The 20,910-nt window shown below is 48.8% G+C and overlaps 1 protein-coding gene across 1 annotated transcript in view; it reads left to right on the forward strand.

Moving 5' to 3' along the window:
- The window catches only part of LOC139031314 (serine/arginine repetitive matrix protein 2-like), a 126,635-nt gene that overhangs the window by 52,324 nt on the left and 53,401 nt on the right, over window positions 1-20,910 (forward strand). The gene's annotated exons all lie outside the window — the stretch shown is intronic.

The raw sequence follows: 20,910 nt of genomic DNA on the forward strand, positions 1-20,910 counted from the left end.
AATCGCTGCTCCGAAGAGCCCCTTTCACTAATGAACACGTCTTGCCACCGCAGCGGTAACGATCTGAGCCTTGCAGAGAAAGTGGGGGTGCCCTGCAATTGCAGGTCTGCCTCAGCACCGCTGGTGTGGCGGAGGGCAGGTCCCATGACGTGTGCGGGAGAGAATGGGCGTGTAGTGCTGGGGGAACGTGTCCTGCTGCCCACCCCCGAGGGTGAGGATGCCAGGGTGCTCCTCTGGTGATCAAAGGCTGCTGTGCACCCAGAGAGGGGTGTGATGGCTGGCTTTCCCGTTTTGGCTTCTCAGCGGTGTAGAGAGGCCCCATGCTCAACCCCGCATGGGCCACTGTGCACCTCCCTTTCCGTGTATCAGCGTAAACTTCTGTTCTCTGCCAAGGGGGTCGGTCAGGCAACCCCCCAAACAGTGCTGGTTTCACTGGGGCTTTGTGACTCCTAATTTGCCTGCCCTCATTTTGTTTTAGCAACAGACTTTCATCAGTTTACCTCTAATGTTTACTTCCAAATTTTGGAAGAAGTCCATCAGTGTGTGAAGAGTATTAAAAAATCCCCTCAGCATCTTCCTCATTAATGTCGGTACAGCTGGCTGGCATGAGCTGCGGGAGCATTGGGGGACAGGGATGAGGGGGGGAACTGGCCGGTCAGAAGCCATCTCAGTGCTCCTGGGCACCCAGACGGGGCAGCAGAGAGCAGCACCCAGCACCCCTTATACGAGCACCTCTGTGGCTGTGCGCACAGCACATGAAATGATAAGGGTGACCCTGTCCCTGGCAGCCCCTCCTTGGGGCCTCCCCACAAGCCCCGGACGCTGTGCCGCTCTCGGTATGGTGACTTCACAGAGCTGGGCCCTTTCTTTAGCTTGGAGAACACCATCTTCAAGGTTTCTACCTGTTATCTTCCTCCGTTCTACAGACTGGAGCGTGTGCTGAATTGCAGTCACACCCAACCTGCGAGGCTCACCCTCCCCAAAGCCAGCAGACGACCTCCTTCCTTCCTGTCATAAGATTGCGTCACTCAGAATGGCTGGTGGCAGTTTATTCCAGCCAGTAGGCATGAGCCTTCCTGTGCCAGGCTCTCTCCCGAGCATCTTGCTGCCTTTTCCTGGGTGATTGCAAAGGATTGAAGCAGCCAGAGACTTCACTTTTGTGGTGTCTCATGGACATGCATATTTTCTTTTATTTTTTTGGTTTTTAACATAGTAAGATTGGGTCGGCTTAAGACTTTACTGTATCCTTCTGGAAAAAGCTAAGTCATTATTTGCGTGCAATTGTCTCCATTGGAACATTGTCTAGCACACATTTCTAGGCAGCCATAGTCAGTTTCTTGAGGGGAGATTCAGGTACAACATCCATAAAAAGTGGGGTCTCTTTCAGTTGGTTCTACCCAAATCTGAAGTTCATCTTGTTCAACATAACAGACAACCACAAAGTGTGTACCACCTACAGATGGCTCTGGTCAGCTCTGCTCCATGAAGCAGACCCCCTCTGGTCAGTCAAAAGGTACTGTGCCCCATTATTAATGATTATGAATTGGAAGGGGTCATAATATGGAATAGAAGTGATATTCTAACCTATCTGAGCTCATGAATTATTTTTGGATATTTCCTGTTTTCCCAGTGTTAGAACTCTCTCTCTCTCCCCCCTTTGGACACACAAAGTCTGTGTCCTACTTAAAGTCACCTCGTTTCCTTGTTGCCTGCAAGATAAAATGAAAATGCCTTCTCCTGTAAGGTGCTTGCCAAGCGGTCAGCCGCCTCCTGCAGACCTGAGCATCTTGGACTTGGCAGCGTCCCCCAGTGGCACCCCCGGGGAGCTGCTTCCTGTGCTGGGAGTCCCCCCACCTTCCTTGTTGACCAGCTCCCTGTCCCCCATCCCTACTGGTCCAAGGGCAGCTTCAGGCCTTTCTGCTCACCCACAACCTCCTGCAGTTTGTTCTGACTCTTGTGAGAGCACACTACATGGACCTTCTGTGCTGATCCTCTTTCTTCCACATTGTTCTGTTAGCTCTTGGAGGCCAGGAGTCTTTATTTCACCTGTTGTCCCAGTATATATTTAGTTTTTTTTTTTTTAATAGCCTCCGAAAGACTCCGCATGTCTCTAAACTCACTGGAGTACACAGGCTGAGACCCACACCTCAGTGATGTACTTCAGAATGTCAGGGGATTATTTATTCATTCATGGTTCGTTGGTTCATTCATTCATTCTGTAGAGGTATTACACTCCTGCTTTCTGCTAATTCTTGGATGTTAGATGATATACTCCAAATCCTGGAGATTCTTCAGAGCCTCCACCTAGCAAAGATGGAATTGATGTTAGCAGACATTTTATGAGATTTTGTTTTGGACTCACAGAGTTTGGGTTTTTCTTTAAATTTTTTAACTTCTAGTCTCCATCATCCTCCAGATTTGAACTGGAAAGAGCTCTCCCATGTCACTCAGAACTTGTTTGGAGAAAATAGAGAAGCACACACAGTCTTAGAATTTCTTCTTTTACTATTTATTTTTATTTATTTATCTATTTGACTGGGCCAGGTCTTCATTGCAGCATACGGGATCTTTAGTTACAGCTTGCAAGATCTAGTTCCCTGAGCAGGGCTGGAACCTGGAGCCCTTGCATTGGGAACACAAAGTCTTAGCCACTGGACCACCGGGGAAGTCCTGCAGCATTTCATATTGACTTTTTTAAAGATAGATCTGGATGCAGCATTGCACCAGGGTGTTTCGACTTTTCACAATGTCCTAACATCAGATTTTTGTAAAAAAAAAAAAATTTAGAAACCTTTGATATGACTCCTCTGATCGCCATCTATTTGTATTTAAGGCTTTCTGAGCAGAAAAAGAATCACTGAAGCTTTTCTATCATCTTGTAGACAAGCCATATGAATAAATAAGGGAATGCTTCTCTCTCAGAAGTTCCTTGGAGCCTCAGCCAGCTATGCTGAGGTCCCCAGGCAGAGCTGCCCGGAATGTCGCTGTGAGAAGGGACTTTGAGCCCAGGAGAAAATGAGTTCCTACTGGCGACCTACCAGGTACAGGTTGTTGAGGCCATGCCACTCATCTGGTTGGAGATTTCCAGTGTGCGGCCCTGCTACATGTGAGAGACCTGAGTGGTGGGCTTTTATGGAGCCTCTCAGATGGCAAACTAACTCCAGCCAAGTCTTGCTGACCACTTTTTATCAGTTGGCTAAACTTGAGATCTCCAAAGTGAGTACACACACAATAACTCTCCGTGGTACACCAAAAATGCAGTGGATCATAGGTCCAGTATGTTAGCTGTCGTTCAGTCACTCAGTCATGTCCGACTTTTGGTGACCCCATGGACTGCAACACGCTAGACTTCCCTGTCCTTCAGTATCTCCTGGAGTTTGCTCAAACTCATGTCCATTGAGGTGGAGAAACTATCTAACCATCTCATCCTCTGAAGTTGCAATACATTGGCCACCTGATGCAGAGAGACAACTCCTTGGAAAAGACCCTGATGCTGGGAAAGATTGAGAGCAGGAGGAGAAGGGGACAACAGAGGATGAGGATAAGTTAACATGTACAGCAGTGCATATACCTACTTTAAAAATAAGCATGCATCTATCAGTGGTGTGACCACAGTTTTTCTTATATTAGTGGGATTGGCACAGATTGGAGGCCACTGTGTTAGCTAGTTCATTAATCTAGAACAAATAGGGTCAGTTTTCACATGAGTATATAAAAATAAGAAATTTAAAGTAAGCATCAGTTGTATAAATCAAGTATTTTAATTTCCCTCACAGCATTGTATGGTGTATTGGTGTGCCCGTCATAACACTTTTGTTATTTCCTCAAAAATCTAAGAGTGTGAGCTGTCGTATTTTACATACTCTATTGTTAGCCTCTGTGTATGCATAATAGAATGAAGAACTTTCTAGGGGGAGTAAACACTGTCAGTGCTGCGACTGTATATGATATCAAGCTTCAGAGGTAGGTGGTGAGGGGGACCACCATTAATATGGTGTTGCTTGTTTCAGAAATTTTTCTTTAAGTGTATGCTTCATTTTAGGGTTACCAAGTTACGGGCATGTTGAACAATGTTTTATAACCACCATGTTTCTACTATGTTTGTATTTTTTTCCCTTGTCAAAAAAATGAGAATAAGACAGGCCAGGGTAGTAGTCATGAAGATTAGTGGTGGTGGTTTGGCTTCTTGGTTCTGAGACTTAGACCCTGGAAACCATACCCTTGTTTCTTACATTTCTTGGTAAATTAAAAAACCCATCAGATGCTTTGCAGTGAGAAATACAACCTCCACGCATGATAGACCAGGGAAACACCTTAGAAAACCATACTGAGATGGGGAAGCCTTTGGAAGATGCATCGACTTGACTACACCTGGAAGTCCTCCCCAGCTCGGTAAGATGTTGGACTCCCCAGGGCTGAGCCGTAACCAGCTCTCTGAGCGACAGCCTCTGTTCAGTTCCAAGTTGTCTGTCAATATCTTTCTGACTGCTTCAGATGAAGTGTTTTTTGGTTTTTTTTTCTAGCTGCACGGCTTGGCTAGTGGGATCTTAGTTCCCCGATCAGGGATCACACCCATGCTCCCTGCAGTGGAAGCATGGAGTCTTAACCACTGGATCACCAGGGAAGTCCTGCTTCAGAAGGAATTCTTGTCACCCCACCCCAATCACAGGCATGGTAACATTGACAAGTGAAGTATACTCCTGTGGATATCCTTAGATTCCAGCAGAACTAACAGTAAAATCTCCAGCACAGAGCACAGAGGTACTTAATAATTGCCATCACTATTAACAGGACAAGGTTCATGGGTACTCACTGAACACTATGGCAGAGACAAGCAGGCTGCCAGCTCCGAGAAGTTCCCTGGCAGTCACCAAAGTCACCCCCTGTCTCCTACTCCAGCATCTCATTGGAATGCAAGGGATGTGACGATATGGATAGACCTGACAATGCTGTTTTTAAAAGCAAGTCTGGTTCTTAAAATGTTAACACCTGACAAACTCTTACTAGTTTCAAGGCACTGCCTTGGAAGTTGAGCTGTGGATCATCCCTTTCTGATCATCCATCTTCTCTGCCGATTAACTAGTGAAACCTCCTCCATCTCTGCAGGGGAGGGCTTAGGAACCGTAGGGACCTCGTTGTATTTTTGTATTCCAATCAGAGTCCATAAATGCCTTCAGCATCCACATTTCTTGCACACTAGTTGATAGTGTAAACATGTTTGTGGAAAGCCATGTAGTCTGAGCCCTCTGTTAAGCATCTAGTTCCCAGGATTAAAGAGGCAGCAGAGTATCCTTCCATCTTTAGAGCAGTCTCTGGACTCCCCTTTATGAACCGACAGAAGCTTGATGGAGGTTGAACAGGTGATCCAGCAGGCACATAAGCGATGTTACAGCCTCTATGACTTCCTTGGTTATCTTTGGAATGCAGTTTGACAGGAAGGTTCTGGCCTCCAAATAATTCACGTTTTATCGGTCCTTCTCGTGGCCCGCCCTCCAGTGCTAATCAGTTCGGAGCAACCTAAGAGGTCTTTTGGTGAATGGTCATTTCAGCTCTTTGTAAATACTTCTGAATTGGGACATTTCTCTGTGAACAGTCCAGATAAACAAAGGGTCCAGTGTACTGGGTTTAGTTGGTATTTTTAACAAGTTTGTTGAGCTGGCCTTCTTCATACCAGTCCATTCTTGGAATTCTAGACGTGACTGCTGGGAGCCATCTGAATGCTGTCTTTAAGCCTAAAGCTTCTGTCATCTATTTTCTTAGCAGCTCCACCCTGAGTTTGTGGTCCAAAAGCTCTAGATGAGAAAATTGCTTTCCGGGTTTGGACTAGGGGATTTTCCTTGTCACAGAAGGGGGACCTTACTGAGCTGTTAATACATTGCTGCCTGAGTCAGTGTTACGAGGTATGAGGTTGCAGGAGATTGACTAGTAATGTCTTCCATGGACACAGACGAGGAGTGGACTAGTAATGTCTTCCATGGGTGATAACCGGCTGTCAGTCTGTTACCCTGTAGCTACCACCCCAAGGTCATTCCCCACCAATACCTGAAGCTAGATATTGGGGGTTTCACAGCACCTGGGTGAGGTGTCCTATTAATGAAAGAGTCACCTGAGGAACATCAGGAATTAGCCTCTGAATTTAACAATGTCTGAGGCTAGAATTCCCTCTCTCCCCAGTGAAAAGTAGCTTTTCTGCTATATATAGTGTTCATCCTGCATTTTTAAAGTTTTTTCGGTAGCACAGACTTTGGTTCTGTGAAGGATCTTCCAGATACCGGCATCTGAGCTGATGGCTGTTCCGTAGGCAGACAGGACCTCCCCCACAAATCTCTCCACTAGAGATAAGAACTTTTAATACAGATTAAACCCCACAGCGCCAAATCACAAAGACCAGGTTCGTCGCTTATGCTGGAACATGAAGGCTTCATAATATTGACTGGGATGTTCGCTGCTAAACAGAAATCTTCTGGTAATAGTTTCTGTAAGAGGATTTGATTTGGGGATAAAATTTCATTTACAATTTTTGACCCACTCGTGCCTTTGCATAAAATTCTGAAAAACTAGGGTAAATAGTTAGATACTCTTACTGACTTTGCCGTGGGTATTTTTATACGTCATGGGACAAAGACCCTTTTGGCTCATGGCAGAAAGATTTTTTTTCCCCCTGCTTTTAAGGGAATTTTATCTACCAACTCAATGGATATCATTTTTTAGTCTTCATGTTTCAAGGACGATTTCACTTTCAAGTGTCAAAATGCTTAATCCAGTTACAAAAATCAACTTCGGTTCTACTCAGAAATCAACATGTCATTAAGCCGCTGAGATTCACATGTGAGAATACAGGGGTGGGTGGGCGAGTGGCACGTGGTGCCCTGGGGACTGTGCTGAGGGTGGTTACAGGAGTGTAGGGGAGAGGGCCTTGGGCAGAGATGTTGGCACAGTCTGGGTCCCACCTGCAGAGGGGCAGTGGGGCCTTTGAGATGCTGCAGAATGGACCATCCTGAGCAGAAAGCAAGAGTGTGCCTATTTATTCCTCAGTGACTCTCAAAGTCCCCAGCTCCCTTGACTCGAGTGAGCAGTTCAACGTGTGGGGACAATGAGTGCAAACATCTCCGCTTCTCAATTGGTGCAGCTCAATGCCAGGGGCTCGGCTGACTCCAGCCCTGACACCACCGTCTTGTCTTCTGTCCCTCCCGGCCAGCCTCTCCCCAGGCTGAGTGCAGTGCCTTGCACCTGGTGGGACCTCAATACAGTCTTGTTGAATTGAAATGGGTCCTTCATGCCCAGTCCTTACATCCCAGCTCCTGGGGAGGGGCCCATCACAAAGGGCTTTCCATGGAACCATTGACGGCTCTGAATTGGTCCTTAGCACACCACCCCCCCGCCGCCCCAACATCTCCAGCATTGACGCGGTGGATCTCCCCACCCTTTACCAGTCAGCACATCTGTCCTGTCGCTGGTCCAAAGGACAGAGCTGGGTAGGGGGCAGGGGGCCTCGACTGAAGTCTGATATAATTCCCCAACAAACCCCCACTGTCTGTCTGTGTGACGCTGCTGGCACAAGAAGGCCCGTCCATCTGTGGGTGCGGAAGCATGTTTAGTCGCCAGCTTTGGGTCAGTTTTATATATGTTTTCCTCTGATGAGCTTCTGTAGCGTGTGGGGGTATGAAATCAATTTTAGGCCTATAGGGTTTCTTACAGACTTGCCTGGATCTTACTTTGCAGAGAAGCAAACAGAAGCGTGATCCAAAATGAAATTAGATCTTTCTTTACAGGGTAGAGACTGTGTGTTTTCTGAGTTGCAAAGCAAGCAAGCAAACACAACCTGGTTTCCTAGATAACACGTTCTCAAACTGTTTATCAGGCTCTGCCTTGCTTTGGGGAATCAGAGGAGGAGGGAGAGGCTTCAGGTCTAAGAGGAGGTGGAGGATGGGGAAGCCTGGGGGTCCTGGGCCCGGAAGAGGCCTGTGGGTGAAGGCAGGACGAGGGGCAGGAGCTGGAGGGAAGCCCACCCAGGAGAGTGGTACGGGCTCCCCTCCCCCAGGAGTTCGCTCCAAGTTCCACTGATGGGAACCTTTGGGGTTGATTTATCAGTGGGTTCCTAATCCCCCCAAGGAAAGCAAGGAAGCGGTGACCACAGGACACCCACAGAGGGGGAAACTGGAGACTCTTCTGTTTATCCAAATGAGCTTAGTCTGCGATTAAACGCCCTCAGGCCAGAACATTTGCATTTGTGGTTCAAGGTGCCTGGCGCCCAGGCCGAGCTCAGGGTCTAGGGTGGGCTCCGAGCAGCAGCCCACCTCCCCACCCCACCCCCAGCCCCTTGGGCCACCATTCCCACGCCCAGAGCAGCGTTTGCCCAGCAAGGACCCGTCCTCTCACCCCCTAGGGCTCTGGAGACAGATGCAAAATGTCCAGACCAAGTGCCATGCCACCCCGCCAGCCTCAGGGGAAAGCAAAGCTCATCCTTTCTAGTCCCACCCACCTCAGGCCACTCAGCCAGCCTCCCCAGGAGCTAGAAGATTGGGACCACACCGGGGGTTTTGCAGTTCCATCCCGCCTGAGTCTGGTGCCATGTGCTGACCCCTGCCTTCCTGAGCGTCCCTGCCTGTCCCCAGGACATCTCTCTGCATGGTGCAGGCCACCACCTCCCTGGCAGTGAGTCTGCCACGGAGTGGCCTTGTTCATCCTTTCATTCACATTCGTCTCCCTGAGCACAGCTGCGGTCAGCCTGCCACGTCTCAACCCCAGTCAGCAGTTCAGAGACATGGAACAAAGAAAAAGGAAAGGGGGACCCCAGAGAGGCACCAGGCACCATCACTCCACAGGCGCCCTGCCGGCTCCTGCTTCCTAAAGGTGGAGGAGGTCTGTCTGCCTTTCTCCCCCATCTCCAGAGACCAACCTGGAGAGACACAAACCCCACCTTCACCCCGAGGGTCCACCCTGCAAGTCTTCATCCTGCCCCCACTCTGGAGGTGTGGGATCGTAGTCCGCTCCAGGGAACTCGGAAGTTACTTACACCACCCTGGCCGCCGCCTCTCTCCATCACCTCCCGGGACAGTGCCACTAGCACATAGTGTATTTCTGTAGGAAGGACCTTTTAGCCTGAGACTCTCCCATCAGCCTCGTTGACTGTCACTTTGCAGCCCTCACCTTGTAAGGATGGCCTAGCTCTCAGGTGGCCATTCTATCTCCTGAGCCCAGGATGTTTGCCATTTGATCTAGGAGAACAGGAGCAAAGAGCATCTCGAGGAAAGTCAGTTGTATTATCACACACAGTTCTGTTTAAACAGAATGGGGAGAATATCGAGGGGGAAAAAAAATCACAGGAAGGAAGAAGGGGTTTAAAAATAAGAGAGGTGACATTAAAACCAGAGAGATGATCCTGCTTTTTTTTTTTTAAGTGATGCTTTAAAATATCTGGATCTAACGACGAGAAGGCAAATAGATCCTTCTCTTCCTAAGACTTAGGGTAGACTGCCATTGATTGGGTTTGGCATCCAAGATGAAATCTGAGATCTAATCAGTGCTCAGCAGAGAGTCCTGTAATTGATTATTAATGTCTGTCAAGGGCATGAGGAGGAGGGGGACTGACTCAAGTGTCATGCATTTGCCATCTTTCCTGACCAGGCTTTTCCATGTCTGCCATCCATCCTCCTGCCCTCAACCTGAGATTATTATGAAGGTAAAACAGGGCAAGCGGAGCTGGACCTAACTAAGCTGCAGTAAGCTGACTTGGCCATTCATTCGCTTGTGCATTGTTCATTCAAAAAGTCACTCCGTGGGACAAAAGGCCAGTATATTGCAGAAAGCGGAAAGCAAAGACTCACTTGCTGCTTCAAATCCCTTCACATCTAATTTCAGAGATAGAACATGAAATATAACTGATTACACTACAAGCAATCGCTAATTCTACTATGTGCTTCAGTGCATCGACTGAGTCATGTCCGACTCTTTGCAACCCCATGGACTGTATGTAGCCTGCCAGGCTCCTCTGTCCGGAGGATTCTCCAGGCAAGAATACTGGAGTGGGGTGTCATGCCCTCCTGCAGGGGATCTTCCCAACCCAGGGATCGAACCCATGTCTCCTGTGGTGTCTCCTGCATTGCAGATGGATTCCTTACCCCTGAGCCACTGGGGAAGCCCCAGTTACACTATGCTGCTGCTAAGTCGCTTCAGTCGTGTCCGACCTGTGCGACCCCATGGACTGCAGCCCGCCAGGCTCATCCGTCCATGGGATTATCCGGGCAAGAGTATGGGAGTGGGGTGCCATTGCCTTCTCCAAGTTATACTATAAGACACCCTAAAATAAAAGATGCTCAGTGTGACAGGTGATGGTTGTTCAGTACCTGATGAGCAGTTTATAAGTATTGTTTGTTTTCTCTCGTGTGTGTGTGTGTGTGTGTGTGTGCTGTCAGCAGCTAACTCCTTTCCCTCAAAAAGCACAAAAAGTAATGTTTGGGAGAAGGAAGAGGATAGAGAAGTGTCCTGGATGGGTCACCAGATGAAGCTAAACATACAGATCTTTGGCAGAGCTTTCAGATACACCCATAGCATATGTGGGTTGTTTCCCTGAAACCGTTCGTGCTTTTGCGACTTCAGGATTCTGTGCATGGTAACCTTGGGGAGAGACTCTCTCTGCCCTCTTTCAGCTCTTCATTTCATTTCTGAAGACAAGCGGGATTTACCTAATTGCAGTAACCTAAGATAGAATACCCTGCAGTCGGGGAATTGATGAAATATTCCACTCAGAAGTTTACATAAGAAAACCAAGTCTCTTTCTGAAGTGCAGTTGTGGTCTCTCCTCACTTTCCCTCCTTTCCCTCTGTGGTGAAGGAGACAGGCAGAGGGAGTCAGCCAGTGCCAGGAAAAGCACGTTGGGAAGATGTCTTGCATTGCCCCCAAAGGTTGGTCGTTTTATTTTGTATCATCGCCTTACGCCGTGGCTGTGGGGTTCCTGTGAGGAGGTTGTGTGCCTCGGCGTGCTCTGTGCAGGTTCTGTGGACGAATTGGGGGTGTGCAGGAGACCCAGGGCTTCGGCTCGGGACCCCCGCGGGATGCCTCCTGGGGCTGCGGCTTTAACATGCAGGAGAGAGAGAGGACAGCCCCGTCCCGCTGAGAGGATCAGTACTAGTAAATCTCCGTCCACACGTTCAGCTAAAAATAAGGCTTGTGAAGTGCTTGTTCCTTCCTGGAGGCAGACCCTGTTTTCTTGATCCTCCCTGGTCATTCCAGAGCCAGAGCCTGCTGAGAGAGAACCAGCTTTCCAAGACCTGGAAACTGTCCTTGCTCGTGTCGGCACTGCCGAAGGGCCAGCCTTCTGAGTCAGGAGGCTGCCCGGGTGCTCCATTTTCTTTGGCTTTTACAGTGGTCTCTTGTGCCCCCACAGAGGTCCCTGTTCCAAGCTCACATTTAGCCTGTATCTTTCAGCCCCATCACATTGGATGATGCTGCGTTGTCCTGTGAGTTCTGCCTTCAGCTGGTGTCTCAGCTCTGACCCTTCCCTTCCAGCCCACTGTCCTCACCTGAGTCCCCCCTCCCCACCCTGACAGTCGCCTCCCACACTGGAGCTGTCATAAGCATCTGACAGCCGTCTCCTCCCATGGGGGTCTCAGGGAGGCATGCCAGCCCCGTTGCCCGTCTCAGGTGAGTGCCCCATGCCTGCCTGTCTCGAACTGCCTGGTGGTCCCAGGTGTCTGGGTGCCCCCCCCCAGCACTCCCCTCTGCCTTCCCCTGCCAGGCCTTTCTGTGAGGCCCAGGTGCCACCTCCACCATAGGCGCTCCCTGGTCCCCGTTATCCTCTGTGTCCATCATGTTTTCTGGACACCACTCTTCCATCTGTTCCATTCTGCAGTTTCATATACAGATGGTCCCCAACTTACAAGGGTTAGACTTAATGGTTTTGTAACTTTGTGTTAGTTTGGAAGTAATACACACTCTAGTAACCGGAGTTCAGATTTTGAATTTTGATCTCTTCTGGGCTAGTGATAGGTGGTATGTATGATCTCTCGTGATGCTCGCAGGGGCCTCCAGCCACAGCTCCCAGTCAGCCTCTTGGTCATGGAGGGTCAGGCATCCAGCACGCTCACAACCATTCTCTACCCAGACCACCTGTCTTCTTCCGTCTCAGTGCAGTATTCAAGCAGTTAGATGAGAGACTCCACGCTTGATCATAAAACAGTGTTTGGGGCTTCCCTGGTGGCTCAGTGGTAAATAATCCGCCTGCCGATGCAGGAGACGCGGGTTCAATCTCTATTCCGGGAACAAATAAGCCACAGAACAAATAAGCTGGAGCAGCGCAGCCACTGCACCCATGAGCTGCAGCTACTGAAGCCCGCACACTCGAGCCCATGCTCCGCCACAAGAGAACCGCTGCAGTGAGAAGCCCGCACGCTGCAATCAGCAAAGCCCAGGCAGCTGTGAAGACCCAGCACAGCCAAAAGTAAATAATAATGTAAACCAAGCAGCCAGGCTTGTGTTAGATTTTCCTCAACTGGAGGCTAATGGAAGTGTTCTGAGCACATGTAAGGCACGTCAGGCTAAGCAGTGATGTTCGGTGGACTAAATGAGGTTAGGTGGATTAAACAGATTTCGCCTTACAATATTTACAACTTACGATGGATTTATAGGGAGGTAACCCATCATAAGTTGGGGAAAGTCTGTATTGCCTGCCTGCCCCACCCCTACTAAGCCATCAGCTTCCCAAGGGCTGTTTCTTATGCTTCTCAGAAGGTTTGTGGAGTGATGTTGAATCTGTTCAGGTGGATGCAGCCCTAGAAATGAATGACCTCAGGATTTTTAGATGAAAGTGACTTCTCAGACTATTTTAAGCGTGACTTGAAAATTTGGGAACCCACCTTCTGTTATCCGTTTTTAAAGGTGAGGGACAGAATAGAGGATGTTCATTATTAATAATAGTTATTACTATTCATTGGACTTGCCAGGTGGCGCTAGAGGCAAAGAACCCACCTGCCAAAGCAGGAGACGTAAAAGACATAGGTTCAGTCCCTGGGTCCGGAAGATCCCCTGAAGGTCATGGCAACCCACTCCAGTGTTCCTGCCTGGAGAATCCCATGGACAGAGGAGCCTGGAGGGCCAGAGCCCATAGAGTTGCAAAGAGTCAGACACGACTGAAGCGACTTAGAACGCACTATTAAATTAATAATCACCCTAACATTCTCTCTCTTGCCTCACCTTTTCTGAAGGAATTCCAGTTATCCCTCCCCCAACATCCCATGGTCCTGCATCAGGCCCGCACTGATGCCCAACTTTAAGTCAGGCAGCATCATTGCATCCACGCAGCCCTGCATGTCTGCCGCGCTGTCCTCGTTTCTTGTCCTCCCCGCCGTGTCTCCTCCTGCTGCCCGTGTGCCTGCTACAGCGGCATGTGGGTCCAGGCCTAAGATCTTGCTTTTCCTTTTGAGGAGAGAGTTGCTCATCCCTGTGGAGGCAGGCTGTCCATCCCCGGAGGAGTACTTCCAGGCGCACTAGGTGTATTGTTTTTTGTTTGTAAGTGAGACAAATGTGCTTTTCAAAAGACAGCATGTGTGTGCGCTCGCACCCCCGAGTCGGCTTGAACATCTTAACACCTACCAGCTCCCTGACGGGAACATTCGTGGCAGATAAAAGGCATTAAGAAGTCCTAAGAGTGAAGCGGGATGAGTCACGGGGAAAGTGAGCCTTGCCAGCGCTGTGTGGAGCAGCGGTTTGCAAAATTTTGCTCACACCTCATGCAAAGCGGGGGTTGGGGGGGACCCAGGGGTGGGTGTAATAGTCTCCCTCCCTCGAGGTCCCCCCACCACCACCTCCCAGCAGACTCAGGATGCGCTGGCTCCCTGCATGCCCTGCTGGGCTCCTCTGAGTCCTGAAGGCTTTATGTGCCAGCTGTGGGATGCTTTCGCCCTGGACATGTGAGACTGAGCCGTGAGTGGTTTGTCACTCTGCATCTTTCATCCCCACTCTGGGAAAGCAGCAGGAGGGCGTGGCCCTGCCGAGGAGGTTGGAGAGATTAGAAAAGTTGCCTGCCTGCCGAAGAGCTGAGAAGATTTACAACTGGAGATCACAGGAAAAGTGGAATTCCAGTGTCCCTGGGCATGCAATTTGTATTCTCTTGAAGGTTCTCATGCACCCTGGCCACACCTGCCTGCTTTCAGCATTGCTTGTCGTCTTGCACCCCAAGGGGCAGGGGGGAGGCTTGAACCCCCTCCTCTGTGGGGCTGGGGGCTTCCACAGAGTCTGCTGCGTTTTGAGGTCTGCTCAGTCATGCTCAGAGCTCCTCCGGGAACTGTGGGGTTCCCCAGACTGGAATGAGTGGGGGAGACCGTTGCTGATGGGAGCGGGGGAGGATGTCTAGACATTTGGTGGGAGATGGGCTTGGGGAGCAATGAAAATGAGTGACTTGATGGGGAACTGGGGATTGGAGCAGCTGGGGAGAGTTCTTGAAACCCCCAAACGAGCCTGGAAGAGCCTCCCCCCAAAGTCTGTTATTTGTGTGTATCCACATCTCCTTAGAACCTGTGGCCAGGGCTTCAGGGGCCTTCACAGAACGGGGTCTCAGAGCCATAGGCTTGCCTTTCCCCAGGGGCTAGTGAGAACCCCGGTCACAGCCTCACAGGCGTACCGGCGCACACTTCTAGGGACCTGGGAAGAGATGATGCTGACATTCAGTTAGCATGCCCCCTTCCTATTACTGAAGTGAGTTGGGGCCATAGGGTTAGTCCATGCCTTGATGTAATACTGCCTTGGGGGTGCTTCCTGCTGGTGTTGGGTTCACACCTGGGTTTGCCAGGTGCAGTCGTGCTCCAAAGGCCATTTTGTATTCTGAGGTCAGGCTCTTCTGCAGAACCACTGATGCCTTTGGCTAGGTTTTAGGAAATTCAGTCACAGGCGGACTGTTGACCTCTGTGGAGGTCACAGAACTCCAGTGCTCTGGGCCAGCCCTCCCCGCCCCAGCCCATGGCTTGGAAATTCAGTCAAATATGGGAAGCCAGTCCTTTCACCCTCAAAGTCACAGTGTGGCTCTTGTAAAGAAATGTACTAAGAAATGTGTTTTCATTTTTATTTATGCAAAAGCAGGAGATGGCAAATTTTAAGCCCCAATTACAATCAAACCTGGAAGAAAACTCACAAGATTTGAACAACTCATTGGAGCCTTGCCTCTGTCTTTTTGTTTCTCTGTAGGTCTGTTTCTTCATAATTACTGGTCTCACTAACAGAACGCAGTGTATTTAGCCAGGGTATAGAGTTCCCATTATTTGTGAGACCACAGTGGCCCCACCGGAAATTCAGAAATGGAACTTATTTTATTAGAAAGTTTGGAAGAAGGTATCAAAAAGAGGAGCTTCCCACGTGGCTCAGTGATAAGGAATCTGCCTACCAATGCAGGAGACCCGGATTCGATCCCTGAATGGGAAGGTCCTTTGGAGGAGGAAATGGCAACCCACTCAAGTATTCTTGCCTGGAGAAGGCCATGGACAGAGAAGCCTGGCAGGCCACAGTCTATGAGGTCACAAAGAGTTGGACGTGACTTAGTGACTAAAACAACAAGAATCAAAAAGGGAGGAAAGGAAGAAAAGCAAAGAATCGAGCCACAGATCTGCCTCAGCAAACACCCCAGTCACTGTGTGCAGCGGCGTAGAAGCAGAGCATTGTTGTAGCCAGCTGGCAAGAGTTCGGGGTGTAGACTCCTTTTACCTTATTCATCTGACAGGAGCCCTGGGCCCCGCATTCATCATTTGGGGCTTAAACAAGGGATGTCGTTGGTAGAAAGGGTTTTCTTTTTTAACCACTTTTTCAGGTACGGTGTTTCCCCGCCCCTTCCCCCCCCCCCCCCACTGCGATTTACCCAGGAAGTTAATTGCCTTATTCTTTTCCATTGACCTTGAGAGGATTTCATATCTGAGAAAAGTGACATTTTGGTTTTCTCATTTAGAAGCACAAAGGAAGTTGGGAGAGATAGTGTTTGAACCTGATTCACACTTTGGGAAGAAGTGCTCTGGTTAAATTACAGGCTCCTGGAACTGGAAGCAAAGATAATACTGTTAGAGGTATGCATAAAATATGATTAATGGGACAATAGGGATAACATCGACGCCCCTTTGTGAAGACAGCAGTGACTCGCATTTCATCTGTGAAAACGCATGCAGGTTGAAGGATGCGAGTCCATACCCGTGAAGGTCTGAGATCGCTTAAACTCCCCACTTCCTGGCAGGAGCAAGCAGTCCGAGAAAGCCATCGCCTGCAGCTTCTGAACATGCTGTTTCAGAAAAGGGAGGGATGCTTTCCCTGAGTAGAAATGCCAGCCCTTTGGTGGAGGGTCACTGGTAGAAGAGTTAATGCAAATAAAGAACAGCAGACCTCAGTAGCCTGGGAAGATGAGGGGCTTGAACCAGCCCGAATCAATGATCGTGCTACTTGACATTGGTGAAGGATGGCCAGTTTGGTTTTCCTGTGAAGTAAAGGCTCTGGTTTCTGTCGGATCCCACTCCACCTCAGAGCTGGCCCGAGGGCTGTTCATTTGTGGTGCCAACAGAGGCTTCTGGAACACATGTGGGTGATGCTTTGGGTAGCCTCATCTCTAGCAAGGAGACTCGAAGCCCTTATTCAGCTGACAAACCCATGTTTAACATGCAGTCATCCTGGAACGCTAATGATGGCTGGGCGAGGGCAAAATAGAGCTGTCTCCTGGTGCTCTTGGGGATTTGTGATGTCTTAGTCTCTTCAAAGATGAATAAAATATAACATGGGTAGGACTTTCCATATGTATATATATATATATATATATATATGAAATTTTTTGGCCACATGGCATGCATGCTCTTAGTTCCCTGACCAGGGATCTAGTCCACACCCCCTGCATATGGGGAAATGGGAGGCTCCAGGGGGCAGGGGGGTGTATGTATAATTATGGCTGATTTGCATTGTTGTATGGCAGAAATCAGCACACCATTGTAAAAAAATTTTTTAATATATTTTTTAATGTGTTAATAAAGCAAAAATAAAGGATGGGAACAGAGGTCTGAGACAGGGAAGTGTGCTGAAGAGGCATTGAGAGAATTAGAAGGAGCAGGGGTGGGAGGCACTGGGGGCGTGAGAGCAGTAGGGACAGGGTCTCTGACAGCGTGAGTAGAAATGTAGGGAAAAAAGCAGCCAGCCAGGAAAACAGCAGATAGGATGCTGACAAGCAGGCATGCTTTCAGAAGCCTATTTCCCAAAAGTGGACGTGGGAGACGCTGAGAAATGGGAACACCAGGCATGATCCCTCTGCAGAGGCATTGAAGGGTTGGCAGACATGGCGGGCAGACACTGCTGAGACTGGGGGGTCAATCCTGAAAGGCTTGGGAAGCTGAGAGGCAAGGGGTGAGCAGGATAGACTTGGGGGTGACCGCCCAGAGAGGGCTGGCTGTTCCTTATTACGGAGCTGCTTTTTTAATGATATGTTATCTTTGTATTGTTGGATTGTTGGATTTTTATTGTTGTTAAAATTTTTTTTTTAATTTATTGAAGCATAGCTGATTTACAATGTTTCGCTAGTTTCTGGTGTACAGCAGAGTGATTCGGTTATACATTACATATATTATGTATTTTTCAGATTCTTTTCCATTATAGGTTATAGGTTATTACAAGATATTGAATATAGGCCCCTGTGCTATATAACAGATCTTCGTTGATCATCTGCTTTATACTTAGTAGTGTGTATCCGCTAATTGCACATTCCTAGTTTATCCCTCCCTCCCCTTTCCCCTTCATTACCATCCGTTGTTTTCTAAGTCTGAGTCTGTTTTCGGGTCTGAGGAGGATTCCATCGCACACACACACAGGATCTGCTTTTGCAGCGGACCGGTCAGGTACCTGCAGCCCGACCTCCGCAGAGTCGCCCGCACACCGTCCCCGGCCCCCGTTGTGACAGCGTCATCGGCTGTCTCTAGCGCTCCAGGGTCTAACTTTCCTCGAGAGACACGGTCAGGAAGGCGAGGGCAGTGTCATTGTGTCAGTGGTGGGAACTCAGTAAGGTCGGCAGAGGCTTCACCTCAGCCTCCGAAGTTGAGGAACTGCTGTTGAAGCCAGCAGTTGGAAAAGGGAGCGCCTAGACTGGGTAAAAGGACCTGAGGCCAGCAACATGTGTCTGGAAAGAGGGTGTGTGAAGTAGGCTTTGGAGTCTCTGAATCTAGAAAATTCTAAGGAGAGTATGACCCCATCTTTGCCGGGTGGAACAGTCTGTCTGTTTTTTTCTTTATTTTTTAATCCTAGTTTTTCAGTATGTGCTGGGCATACTGTATGTTCCTAGACAAGCATCAGCCAGACAGAGTTGAGAAGAATCAGGAAACCAGTTTGGTTCCAGTGACCCCCCAGTGGTTGTCTGGCCTTCACGGCATCGGGCTGGAGGAGCTCAGAGAGGTCTGAGCATCTGGGCTCACGTGGAGCCAACTGCAGCCCCTCAGACAAACTACAGGCCTCTCCACATGGTCACTTCCTTTAACTCTAGAATATGAGTGGCCAAATCCCGGATCACAGTAGGATGAAACAAAAGTGGAAAGCCCTTTACCATCGTTGAGGGAGCCCAGGAATGGTGCATCCTGGGGATATGGCCCAGAGAGGAGCCCCAGCAGATGTTAGCCGCTGTTACCACATTGTCATACCTCAGCAGACCATGGGGGCGCCACACACCTACGTGGCAGGCACAATCTCATGCTTCTCATGAATTAATCCACCCCAGCTTCATAATGCAAGTTTTCGACACACTCCCTATAATCAGAGATCTGAAAGGTACATTTTTATAACTGCCACCAAGGAGGAAGGATGAAAGAGAAGTGGAAAGAAGCATAGAAGGAAAGATGTAAGGAAATACAGATGGATGGATAGATGGTAGGTGAATGGATGGTGGCTGGTTGGCTGGATAGAGGTTAGGCTGATGGATGGATAGAGAATGGATGGATGATGGATGGGCAGATGGAGGGAGGGAAGGAAAATGTATCCACAGTCCAAACTCTATTTGACCTTTCAATCCTCCTCCCATAGCAATACAGAGAATCAGTAAGACATTGTTTCCATTAAAAAAAAAAAATTATTAGGTTCCTACTGTCCCTGGTCCATACTCCTATCCCTATAGGGCTCACTCCTAAGAAAGGACAGTGAACATAGCTAGTAATGACTTGAATGCCCAGCGGAAGTGATAAGGGCCCTGTGCAAAGGGCACATAGATGAGGTGTAGTGACTGCCTACTGGGAGTGGATAATGCTCCATTGAAATGCCACCTCTCCCTAGTAAGAAATTGCAGATAATTTCTCTGGTTTGAGTGTAGTTTCCATTGGAGGTGGTGGGGGGACCTGAGGGAAACAGTAGAAAATGTAGGTTGGGACCTTATTATGAGCAGCCCTAATATCAGCCTAAGAAACAAGGTGTGGTTTGTTTTTTTTTTTTTTTTTCTGTTGAGCATGAAATTACTGGATCCATATTTTGGAGTATTATGCTGCGTTTACCATATGCACCAACATCAGTTGACTTCCAAGGCCAGTCGTTTAATGAAAAATGCAAGTTGCAGAAAAATATGCCCAGCATGATATCAACAGTGGAAAAATCCCACGCAAAACAGCTCTTGTGTGTTGGCATTCTCTGTGGGTCTGAGGACCATACGGTCTTCTAATAGTGGTCGTCTTTAGGGCCGAAAGAAGGAACTGAAGTTTGAGGGTAGGGAGTGCTGAAGGGGCGCGTCTGCATTATTTGGTAATCTTTCAGTTTTATTTTCACAAGGAAAAGGTTATCTTGCCATTAAAATGTAATTTTAAAATTCAAAAGATAATGGAGTCATTGGCTTACTTCCTAGCTCGGAAATTTTCAATTGGAGCTTGTATATTCCAAGAATTGGGAAGATATTCTCTGAAACCCAACAAAATCCAGGGATGGGGGGGGAGGAAAAAAAGCCCCTGTCTGCTCAAAGCCTCTTCAGGCCTCTTTCTCACAGGCCCGAGCAGCATCATTGGTTTAGTTCCTCACTGGTCAGTTGCAGGTGATGAGGACGCTCTTCACCCACATTGACCTTGCAAGATCGTTCAACTTCCTGCCGGTGACTGAATTCCACCCCGTGGCAGTGGCCAGCTCCAGGCAGCAGTGGCGAGCATGTTTGTCTCTTTCCTTGGCACCGGGATCATTTTCTTGGAGAGTCTCTGTGGACGTTGGCAAATAGTTTTGGCCTTCTTCCAAGAGATTGGGTTTATACCAGTCTAAATGAGGCAGGCATTTAATCAGTCACCCAGGGAACAGGCTCGGGGCTCTCTGGTGTCTTCTTTATAATTAATTTTTAACATTTGTTTTCAGTATAAAATTTGGGCCTTTATCCTCTTTGAAATAAAAACATAGCATGCATATTAGACTGGATTGGCACTGAACTTCACACAGCCTCCTTTTATTCCCTTCCAACTATTAACTCCTATTAAGCGAGACAGAGAGATAATAAGATCCCCCTGCCCTCCCTCGACTCGCTGGCTTGCGCCGTGTCTCATCCTCTGTGATTGCCTTTGGTGGCCAAGCTCTGTCCTATCGTTCGTGTGCATCAGAGGCTACCTGTCAGAGACGCAGACACCTCCCAAGCCGCCCCCCTCTGCTGTGTATCCCCTCCTGGGCCCCGGCCATCCTGCTGCAGCCTCTGGGAGGTCCTGGCCGACCAGAAGTCTTGTTAACCAGACACAGGGGTTATTTCTGGATTTTGAACTCTGGAATTTAAACTTGGACTGCCAGAGATTCTTTCCTGTTTATTGAATCTGCTCTTGGCTCCCAGGAGCCCAGGCCTGGGCCAAGGGCACCAGAGACCTCATGGTGAACCTCGATGTGTGCCAATACCTGGGACTTGATTTAAAATACAGCAAAGGCAGCCCTCTCCAGGGTGTGTGGCACCAGGGACCCGTTTCGTGGATGATT

Source organism: Odocoileus virginianus, chromosome 26 (genome assembly GCF_023699985.2).
Source record: "Odocoileus virginianus isolate 20LAN1187 ecotype Illinois chromosome 26, Ovbor_1.2, whole genome shotgun sequence".
NCBI lineage: Eukaryota > Metazoa > Chordata > Mammalia > Artiodactyla > Cervidae > Odocoileus > Odocoileus virginianus.